This window comes from Poeciliopsis prolifica, unplaced genomic scaffold, assembly GCF_027474105.1.
Source record: "Poeciliopsis prolifica strain line A6 unplaced genomic scaffold, Auburn_PproV2 SCAFFOLD026, whole genome shotgun sequence".
Classification (NCBI taxonomy): Eukaryota; Metazoa; Chordata; class Actinopteri; order Cyprinodontiformes; family Poeciliidae; genus Poeciliopsis; species Poeciliopsis prolifica.
This window is the reverse complement of record NW_026562401.1, coordinates 2,405,396-2,417,412: the sequence shown is the minus strand read 5'-3', so window position 1 is coordinate 2,417,412 and position 12,017 is coordinate 2,405,396. Positions and strand designations below refer to the sequence as shown.

General features: G+C 37.4%; 1 long non-coding RNA gene across 1 annotated transcript in view; it reads right to left on the bottom strand.

Moving 5' to 3' along the window:
* The window catches only part of LOC129371434 (uncharacterized), a 42,964-nt gene extending 32,508 nt beyond the window's left edge, over positions 1-10,456 (bottom strand). The window contains exon 1 of the long non-coding RNA XR_008607147.1: positions 10,365-10,456. This is a non-coding gene — a long non-coding RNA (uncharacterized LOC129371434). The remainder of the gene's footprint in view (positions 1-10,364) is intronic.
* Positions 10,457-12,017: the final 1,561 nt, after the last annotated feature.

The window sequence follows — 12,017 nt, the reverse complement described above, 5'->3', positions numbered from 1 at the left end:
AGAGAGGCTGATGGAACAAATCCAGGTGATATTTTTACTTGTTTCCCCTGATTTATTTATTTATTTTTTTGCTAGCTCAGAGCATTGAGTGAAAAAGAGAGCAAGCAGAAACACAGAGAAAGCTGAAGCTTATTATCAGTGTGCAGATGAGAGGAGATGCAATTAAAGAAGAGCCATATGGAGGATCATATGGTCATTTTATAATTAGCACTGTTTTAAAATAACACACAAATTTGCCTATATCAAAAGTAGAGGAAGCAAAGTCTGACTCTTAAATAACTTTTTAAGGAGGGAGAATTGAGGAATTTCACACATGGTACGATTTGTTGCCCTAAATTTACACTAATTAGCAAACTGAAGCCTAACAAGCTACATACTTCATTTCTTTTTTCTTTAATATTTGGCAGCTTCGTTTCAAGGTATTGAGACATTGTATTTGGTGAAATAAATTCTCAATAATACAACAATCTGTGAAGGAACTGTTTAAGACTTAAAGATGAATGACTCATTTTGGGGTGACCTCATTAGAGTCTTACATCATGTTTCCTTTAATGAAGCTGACCGTCTGTCCGTGCTTGAAAACACAGTTTTTTTTCTTTTTGTTAAAATCTCAAAGATGTCCACTTCTAATGGATAAATGACAATCCCATACCATGACTCCTCCACCTCTGTGCTTGACAGCTTGTGGTTCAGGTGGGCTGATTTTTTGTCCCGAAATCATTTAATTTGTTGACAAAGGAATAATCAACAAACTCTTTCTTTACTTTTTGTCTTAAATTTGTGACAGGCAGCACATTCCAAGAAAAATAATTGCAATAAATAGTAGCTGTACTTGTGCATCCCATAAAGCATCTTAATGTAACAGCGATATTTGTATAAATGAAGTAAAATAACCACAATGTGGCAGAGCAAGGAGGAAACTTAAGCAGTGCTTTTGTGCTGCTCTTCATTGAGCTTTTTGTATTTTTGCTGACCACTGCATGACCGGACCTCACTTTTAACTTGATTTACAATATGGTAACAACCCTAAAAGGTTTGTTCTTTGTCAGTGAAGAGGCATTAACTCTAATTTGTTTGAATATTACTCTGGTGCACTTTCCTGATTGATTTGCAGCACCAACTGCTTTCCTAAGGTCACTGCTGATGTCGTTCCTTTTTCAGTGTTGTGTTAACACTCACCTGAATCTCCACAGCTCCAAACTGTCAAACCTTATGGGTTCTGGTCTCTTTAATCCTGTAGAAACAACAGGGTCAAACTTTTGCCTTTTACTGAAAGCAGAGCCAGACTGAGCTTCCCAAATCAAATCATCTTAAATAATTGAAATATGGTCTTATTTGAAGAAAGTTTGTCTGCAATTCTGGTAAATCGTCCCTTTTAAAAGACATTCAGAGAATGTAATTAATCAAAGTACGTCAGACAGTGGAGTGCAAAAACTGGATCAGAAACAGAGCACCTTTATGAATAGCTACAATCATTTATTCCCCGGAGGGAACGACCTATATGAGGTAGTTTGTTCATTTTTGCTGCATAAACCTAAACATGATTTACTTCCAGCAGTCTGGCTCCTTTGTACAGCTCAGCTCCTGCATCCTTGTCATCCATAAAAGGTCACTGCTGCACAAAATGCCCGATGCTGGCGACATTTTCACGCAACTGTCTACACACAAGGGGAAGCCCTGGAGACAAACCTTACAGCTGTATCCCAAGAAGAAGGAGAAAAATAACCCAGTAAGGTCATGCCACAGCAGCCATCTTTACAGCTCAGCCTATCAGGTCATTCTTCACCTCTTTTATGTGGCAGCAATCAGCCTGTTTGAATCCCTTTTATGCTCAAAACTCCACCATAAAATTCAAAAGAGCCTCATGGCTTAATCAACAAAACTACTTTTATTGGTTACACTATTCAAACCCTAACTAAATGTTTAACAACTGGACTCTTTAGGGAATGAGATGAGACAACTTTTGGTTTTCCTGTCATTTATTTATTTATTGCAACAATAAACAGGAAATTAAAAGTTGGCAATTACTTTTTAGAGATTCCCAATAAAATAAATTAAAATACAAGTCAATAACTAGAAAAGAGTGTGTGCGCTTTAAAAAAAAGCTTCTAAAGGGTTAAAAACAAGCCTGACAAAACTACAAAAACATACCAATATTTATGTTATGTTATGTTATTTATTTATGTTTGTTTATTTATTATAGTAGGAATAATCTACTTGACATGGTGTCAAAAAATAACAAAAAGTTGACTGAAGTTAGTGAAAGCTTTTTTTTTCTTCTGTCCAGCAGTGAGAACTTCTTGAACCAAATCAGTCCAAGATTGATCAACAAACCAGAAACCGACTTTCAGATAACATGAGAGTTGTGTCATATTTTTCAGCTGGTGAAATTAAAGGATATTTGCCCTGATCTAATCAGTTACAGTTTGTTTTTTGTGAACATTTAATGTTCTTTGCACATTAAAATTATTTTGAAAACAAGTATAACACCTCTGTCAGATTCATAATTATGACACGATGAACATTGAGAGAACAAGTAGTTAATTTTGCATTAAAAGGGAAGAAGGTGATACATTTTAAGATGCTGTATTTTGTCTAAATGTAGTAAAGCTTAACCCAGAATAAATAGAAAATTCAGTAGGTCAGTTCAAAATTATAGTAAAGGAATCTTTGGCTACAAAAGTAAATTTTTTTCTTCATTTTTGTGAATTAGGGCTGTTGTGCAAGAATATTCTAGCAATTGAATCAATAATTGTTACAATTAATCGGCTAATCGGAAATTTCGCTGTCTCTCATGCTGCTAGTAACAACTCATAGGGTGAAGTGGGAGCACTGTAAAACCAAAATAATGATCTGGCCGAAACACGGTGCGCTAAATAATAAAACACAATTTAATGAACCTTTCCTCAAGGGACTTTAACCCTCTCCAGGCAGATGTTGCAGATTTGCAACAGCTAAATGCTACTTAGCTAGTCTTTGCAAGTAATTTGAGCCTGAGAGGGTTAATAATCGAGACACTCGAATCATTCGAGGAATTTCTACAGCCCTAATGTGAACGTAGCTTTGACTGTCGATCTCCTGATTCAGTTTTCCCACATTTCCTAATACAGATGCTGAGTGTGCAAATATTTATGTTGTTCTTAAAACATCAAATGCACAGTCAAGTAATATATATGTCATGGATGCTGATTCACAGCCAGGTCTATAATGTTGTCAGATAGACCTCATAAAATTGAAATCTAGAAATGGGCAAAGGCTTAAAAATAAAAAAAGGCACATTATATAGGAGGAAAAGTATGATTTTGTGATGAGTTCATTTGAAGTTCATTTCATTTCGTCCTAATAAAAGTGTGTTTGTAAACTATTTGCCCTTCAGGGGCCAAATAAAGTAGATTTAACTGTATTGACACAGCATTAAAGCCGTTGAACGGCCGTGCTGGAATAGTAATGTGTTGTCCTGCTGATGGAACATCAGGCAGCTGCTGGAGCTGCAGCAGAGCCTCAGGGTTAAAAACATACAGGATGGAGTGGAGTGTGTGTGTGTGTGTGTGCGTGTGTTTATCTGCTGGCTAGTTTTGTCTTTCTGTAATCATGTCTGCGTGTGTGTGTGAACATGTGTACGTCTGACTGACTGCTTGCGAACGATGAAAAAACCATATGAGAAGCAATATTGGCGTGGAGGCAACAAAGGGATGAAACCTCTGGTATATATTGGAGAAACACTCAAACAGAAGAAAGAAGTGAGAAGAACCCCCTGCCACCGTAAAACCTGCACAATCCTGCCTCATTTTCTTTTTTCATATATGAGAAACTACTCTGATTTAGTGTATTGAGAGTTAACATTGTGTCACTGAAGCATTGTGTGTAAGGAAAGGTATTTCAACAAACTGAAGTATGTTTCTCAGTTGTGGTTTGTACTGTTCTAAGTTAAGACCACAAATCGGCAGCAAACAATAATTTGACCATTTGGGAGCAATAAAAACAAGTAATGTGCAACGCAAGTAGCTGGAAACATTAGAAAAGTCGATTTAGGAGTGTCTGGATGAGGGCAAACATATAAAAAGTTCCCACAGATTACTGTCTAAGGAACCCCAGATTCTAACTTCAGACATCAGAAGAAGAAAGCTCTTCAGAGCTATTTGGTAAATCACACTCTGGCCGAAACCAGAACAGGAGAAAAAAGCATTGGTTGCATTGGAAAGCATTTTATTTTGAATGTCGTGATTTACGGACCAAGAGCCGCTTCTTTTTTACTTTCTTAACACTGCAAAGTGACTAATACATAGCTTTTTAACAAGTTTTGAAAAGCAACAAGAAAACAGAGGCTGAGGAAGATTAAGTAGCTCTGAGGCTGTTCAACTCCGACTGAAGAAGACGAGTTTAGTGGTGTGAACAAAATCAAACTCCTCTGCCTGGAGTCTTACTGAAAACAGCCGAAATGCAACCAGTCAGAGCCAATAGGAGGGTCTTAGCTCTGTCAGTCATGCTTGTGTATATGCTGCTCAATATGCTAAAGGTGGAGAAATGATTCACCGTTAGAGAAAAAGTGCTTATCTGTCATCATTAGCCGCCATGCTAACTAGCCTGTCAGTTCACAGCAGGCTCTGTTGTGAAGAAGTTGCTGCAGCAAGCAAGAAATGGAGAAAAAAAATCAGATTTAGTTGCTAAAGAAACACAGGAAATAAAGCCAAAGTAAACATTGAAAACCTGAACTTGTGGAATATATTCACGGGATTTCTCAGAAAGCTCATACTGAACGAAACACATATTATAATTATTCATAATATTTTTAAGAACTTCACACAATAAATTTAGAATTTTTTTTTAATCTTTGCTGATTTTAGTTCAGTATATTATTGATTAAAAACCCAACTTTCATTCTCACTCATAAGCTCTGTCAAAACTGCTGTGATTTGAAGGGCTTTGTTTGCTGTGACACAAACACACTTTGTTGTGATGTGATCCAATCCTGGAACAAACGAACCCTAGAAACATCAACTTGATGCTGCGACGGCTGCCTTTGTACCGAACATGAAAGGAAGCTAAATAAATAACGTCTGTTTCAAAGCCAATACTTGCATTTAACCCAAAGCTGAAAAAAAATAAAAATAAAAATACACGTCTACTCATAAAGTTACCATGGAAATGTTCATATACTCCATATTAGGTCAATTCTGGTATTTAAAGAAATACCATTTCATTTATTTCATCACATAATTTCTTTTTAAGAATCTTTTGTAGTTTGTTATTGAAAGAGACATAAAATCTCAATGATCCACTAAAAGGATTTAATTCTTGTTTTTTGCATCTTTATTCTCTCGGCTGCATGTTTAAAATGACTTAATAATGAGGGAAATCTGAAGAACAAGAGAAACCTGTTATCAGCAGTGCAGCTCCTTCACTTGAGTCTTCTCTCTGTCTCTGAGCCCTTTGGTTGTTTTTTCTTTTTCTCCGTCCCACCACGTGTTTCTAAAATAAGTATCTTTTGATCACATGTGACATTATGGAATAGGCTTGTCTGAGGCAGGTAATGATTTTTTTTATGTTTTTTTTTTTCTCTTATTTCAGTGGTGAAAGGAATCACAGTTGTATCGGTTTTTCGGGCCATTTATTACCCTGCCAGCTCGCCACTCAACTGTCTGAGTAAATGCAATCTGTCCTGATTCACACAATTACCCCGAGATAGAGAGCGGAAAAGAAATATCTCTTACAGTAGTATTGTGGGTCAGAAAGAGTTTAGGGAAGCACACGGTGAAAAATAAAGAGAGTAGTCACACCAGAGCTTTTTTCACAACAACTGAGAAGTTTGGATCTGCACCACAGCTGGTTCTCTAAAATTGAGCGTACATCTGGTCTCACAAGACACTTTATTAGACACACTTTTCTAATAACAAGTTAGTCTTCATTTTCAAAAAGATCCTAAGACGGAGTGGAGTTAAACTCATTAAGATATTCAACAAACCAATTTGAACCAAAATGAATGCACTTTGCTAAGAAAAGCGTAAGATGAAAATTATATGTTTGCAAAAACAGGATCTGGGCGGTCATTTGTAAATATGTCCAAGAATAAGCATCGCATCTCAAAAGTAGTTTGTCGGTCCAGGTAAGTCGTCTTCACAGACACCATCTTCCAGTTTTTACATGAATCCCTTATCCATCACACCAGAATCAGATGGCTGAATTAACTCCTCAACATGTCATCAAGCTCTGGAGAGGACTCTCATGATCTATTCATTTCATTCAAGTGGAACAGAGACGTGTCTGTCAAGGACTGAAAGAGGAGACTCATGGTTTAGGCATTTATTATGGGATGAGTCAAAGAGGCAAATCACATTGCACATGGTGTTTTCTCATCCAGGCAGCCACAATGGCTGTGCCAGAATGAATATATATATACAACAATAAAAGCCTAACAAGCAAAAAAGCTGGTTCTGTAAATCTCACAATCACAGTTCCAATACTGTAGACAAGACGGGCCTGAGGAGGATATTGAAGGCAGCTGAGAGGGTAATTGGAGTGTCTCTTACTCCGGAATCTATTTCAGAGTTACTTCAGGAGTAGGACTTTGAACATTGTTAGAGATTCTTCTCACTTTTTGATGTCCTTCCGTCAAGTAAACGATATCACAACAACGGAAGCAGACGCACTAGACTTGCCCATCTTTCTGCCTCAACATGTCGATATGCTGAACTCCTGTTAAGACTGAGATCTTAACATCTTAACTTCATTTACATGTTACACCTGTTCTGTGCATTTCCACTGTGATGCACTAAATGTTTTAGAGAAACACTTTCATTTCATCGAATTCCATTATACAAGTGATAAAATGACGCTAAATGTGATCGATCGACTGATCTTGCATTTCTTTATCGTACATTTTAATAGCAGCATTACTGATTTTAAGTTACAGTTTGACATTTCAAAAAAGAAACAGAAAGGACATTTTCAGACTGTTTGGAGCACTGGTTTTTACGATATCTTGTGAAAAAAGATTTAATGAACAAAATATATGTTTACTGATTTTCCAGATGATAAAATAAAGACACTATTACTGTCGGCAGAATGAGGCTAATTGTTTTTCCCAGTTTCTATTCCTTGTGAATCATAATTAAAGGCCCATTTGATCTTTACTCTCAGAGAAAGAAATTGAAAAGTGGAGCAGCTGTTGAACTACTAGTTGAAATGCTTTACACTGACTGAACACATTTACTCATATTGGTATAAAGTAACATTTCTGAAGGTGTAGCAGTGTCTAAACACCATGCAGCTCTGATGTTATGGCTTTCTAAATAAACAAGGAGAGATTTAAAATTATTTAGAAAAATATTGAAAACCTCTCCTCTCCTCTCCTCTCCTCTCCTCTCTCTCTCCCCTCCTCCTCCTCTCCTCCTCTCCTCCTCCTCCTCTCCTCTCTCTCCTCCTCTCTCTCCTCCCTCTCCTCTCCTCTCTCCTCTCCTCTCCTCTCCTCTCCTCTCCTCTCCTCTCCTCTCTCCTCCTCTCTCTCCTCTCTCCTCCTCTCCTCTCTCCTCTCCTCTCCTCTCCTCTCCTCTCCCCTCTCCCTCTCCTCCTCTCTCCTCCTCTCCTCTCCTCTCATTTTGGGACACTCTATCTTGTGCTAATGTAAGCTGCATTCTGTTTCACCCAGTACAGCGAGAGTCATCAAAAACTGCAAAGAAACAGGCCACATTTCTCCCCTAGCCCAGCACTTCTGCATGTGTCTGCAAGTCTGCATGTGTGTATGCGTGTGTGCTTGCATCTTTGGGTGCTCGTGTGTGTGTGTGTGTGTGTGTGTGTGTGTGTGTGTGTGTGTGTGCCTGATGAGAAGAGCTGCTCAGCAATATTTAGCGTTACTGCGACAGAACGGCTTTAGGACAGAACAAAGCCTCACCTTCACTAAAAGACCAAATGAGAGGCAAAGAGGGAGGAAGAGACAGAAATACATTCTGACTTTCCAGGCTACATGTGCAATGTTTTGCTTTATTGAGAAACAGTGTGTTGTGCTGAAACTAATTGTGTTTTCCCGACACACATGCTCACTCCTGGCTGAAATGCGAACACAATTTCAACAAAAAAACAACTTGTTTTCATCAATATAAGATCAAAAGTAATATTCTAGCTTCTTTAAAAGAATAAGACATTTGAGAAGAGCAGACATTCACAGGTCTCTGAAGGTAGTGTGTGAAGAATACATCAAAAGCAAAGTGCGATAAAAGGCTATCATTTTGGCAAGATTATGTATTATTTCATTGGAAAAATATAAATGTTCATGTGTTCGGACTGAGGAGACCTTGAATCAAGCAAATCACAACATTCTTTCTCTTGCTGTCCTATCAGTAAAATAATGTGGAACTTATATTTCAAGGACGTCCCTGTAAGTTGGTGTCCTTTCAGGTTTCACAGCCAATCATGAGATATTAACAAGTACACACATATAGACACACACCAGACCACGCAAACATGCTACACGCACAATTACAGACCAATGCCACGTCAAGGCCGGTCAGCTGCTAAATGTATAATCACAAAGTAGTTAGCTTACAGGAGGGTGGACACATTAAAATATCTGTTTAGAAGGTGATTGGAAGAATAATCTGTCCCCATTATTAATAAGATCAACATTGTGTTACTGCTCCAGTTTCAGTACAAAGAGGTTGTAGAAGACCTGAGCGATTTCTAAACACAAATCTGCTCAACTTGAAGAAAAGAAAAATAAAGTCCCATACACAGTATGAGGGCACCATTTACGTTAAAATTAAAGTGGAAAACAAAATTAACATCAATGTGAAACATTTGGCTTACATGTCTTTTGAAGGATGTGTCTAAGCTCCACATCTCCCATCCATAATGCTGTGATTCACAGTCTTTCTCAGTTGCTTGGTGCATTTCTCAGATCAGAACTGAAATCCAATCAGTTTTGTCTTCAAGTCATTGTGTCACTTGTGCTTATTTCTTTGAACCGTTTGCAAATGCTTTTGTACGTCTGTGCATATGATTATGTCCAACTCTCCACTATTTCCTATATTATTAATCGCTTATGTCACATTGATCAAAATTTATTTTATGGGTCCTAATAGTCTTGATTTCTACAACATTTAAGAATAAGTTAATAGCATTGTCTACATATAATATATACGTTTAAAAATATAGCAAATTCGTTTTCTTTTCAATGACGGCACTCTCACCACAGAGTGGTGTTGCAGTGTGACCTGTTTGTTCAGATGTTGCTTTTGACAGACTGGAAAAAAGACAGAACATTTAAATTCCTCACTGACCAGTAAAAGTTCCTCCATCTGCACATGTACTGGTTTTCAGCAACTAGTTTCTCAGAACACCTACTAAAAATTTGGAGACTCATAAAAAACAGTCATAAAAACCTTAGAATTTTGTTGCAAAACATAGCATATAGACAGACAAACTTCTCATTACAGATTTTCTCACAAGGACGAAAAAAAGTCTCGCATGTGTCCCCAAAATAAAATGTGGTGATACTGAAGTGTGATGATGACAGCATCTGAGACTTTCCATTTTGGCTTCCGTTCACACTCATGTGTGCTGCAGTAAAATGTTGTTACTTTTATCTTTAGTGTTTGCTCCATTTGATGCAGAAACCCATAGAGACATGCTCTCATTTTCAACCCATTGAAAATAATTTTCAAAATGCCAAAAGTCAAGTTTTATATTGTCGATATTTGAAATCAGAACGGTTTGTGAAATAAAATGTGTGAAAAAAAAGAATGTTACGGGTTGCCATTCACTGCTTTCAAATCTCTAATAAACATAAATGTGTCTGATGTCTCATATTTTTACTAACCATGTGTGATCTCTCTCCATGTGTATGCCTGTCGGGCTGTAAATGTGTATCCACACAGGCTGTAATGATGATGAAATATGTTGTTAATGTTGGGGGTTATCTTAGTCAACTGGCAGTTGCTGTAAAGGCATTTGTGTGTTGCGCGTCGAGCCAGTTGTGCGTGTTTGTGTGTTTAATTGGACCTCCCTGAGCCAGTCTCCAGGTGACGGGACTCATCTGCTCTTCTCCTGATTAAGAACAACAGATGGACGGGTAGGAACAGACACACACACACACACACACACACACGCACACGCAGACGCAAATCTCTCCCAGTCTTGATGTGTCATGGAAAACATTGAACACACATTTTCTACCTGTCACGTTGGCCATAATTTATAGAAACACGGAAAGTGTAACGGCGAAGCAAATTAACTTCAGCAAAACATTACATACAAATCCTCTGCTGCCAAATATTGATGCATCAGATTTGTGTCATTCAAATAATGCCTCAGTGAGCTCGTCTTTATCATTATCACCTTTCTCGTCTTCCCTTCCAGCTAAATAAACTCACCTTCTTTTCTCTGCAGATCATCTTCATTGTGCTTCTTCAACCTGACATCTCTGCTGTCCGTTTCCATCTGTCGCCCTGGAAAAGATCACGATTATTTATTTCAATACTGAAGCAGCAGATTAAAAAAAAAAAAAGTTTCCCCTGAGACAGATGTGACTAAAGCATGTAAAACAACTTACAAGCAACATATGTTTCTGTTTGCACTACAACTAGATGCTTAATTATTGTCATTGCAGCGGGTGTAGCAATGCTATGAAGCATCAAGAGTTTTAATAACGTTGATACACAAAATATCTGGAAAATTGTGCAAATGAGCGCAAGATGCAAAATTGTGAAAACGTGTGTGAAAAGCCAAATTATCAATTAACTTTGAATGTGTTTGTGGCAGATTTCAGTGATTATTTAAAAACACATTCATGCAAAAGGTTGTATGAATATTATTTTTTCACTTTAACATTTTATGAGCCATTACTGAATAATTTTTGTTTGGCAGAACTTTGAATTAGGAAAGGGGTGTTGCGCAAATATTTGAGCGGCCTAAGGGATTTGAGCTTGCACGTAGCTTGCATAGCTCACAGAGCTCAGTCAGCTTGTTAAGGCTAGACGTTGTACACAGTCATCACACAGAAAGGACAGATGCTGCAGATTTCAAAGTTTCACAAGTACTCAAGCCTTGTCGCTGCAAGCAGCAGCAGGGGCTCCTTTAGGAAAGAAGGCTCTGGTCTGAAAATGTAAATAATTTGGAGCAAAGAGGGAAATGCAAATATCTTGTAATAGCAGTTGGCTCGCATTATCTTAGTTAAAGAATTTGTTGACATAAACTGAGGTCTAGAAGACTGAGAAAACCTTCAGGGAATAATTCAGTGAATTGCTATAAAGTGCTTATTTGGGAGAACTTGTTCGCAATTTCACTAAAAAGTGCCTATTTAGTGTAACCTACTTCTAGTACGGTACGTGCAGACTCCAGATTTGCAGTGCTCCAGAATGTTAGGTGGCAACAACTGCAATAATATTACATATCAGTAATATAAAGAATGTGTTTTCTGTACAATTGCACTGATTTTCAATGTCAGAGCATCAAACTATTTTGATAATAAAATATCCAGTGCACTAATGGCCTTTAAATAAAACTTTCTGGCTTTTATAATAAAGATTTATTATTTTCATTCAATGAAGTTTATTTTCAATTTAAAATGAAAGAGGTAAAAGAAAAATACTGGAGCAAATGGAGTGTGTGTGCTGAAAAACATTTCTGTTTTTCTTTAGCTTTTTAATAATATATTAAGATGTTGAAAATGATTTCTAACCTTCTCAATGATTAATGCAAAAGCTGGCTGGTGACCACATACATCATTGTATTTTTAGATGATTTAGTTGACTTTTTACTCATGTTTTTGGGCTGTGGGAGGAAGTCGGAGTACCCAGAGAGATAACCTTAAGCAGGGGGAAAAATATAAACTTGATGCAGAAAGAACCAAGGAGCCTTTATGTAATTTCTTTGTACAACAAGAGTTGATGATATGACATAAAAACATAACGGTCCCCCACCAATACTAAGATGTTTGACATCGATGATTAGAAATCATGATCAATGTTCCTCCAACAATATCTCATTTGATACAAGTGTTTGTGAAATGGCACAACTGTGAAAAT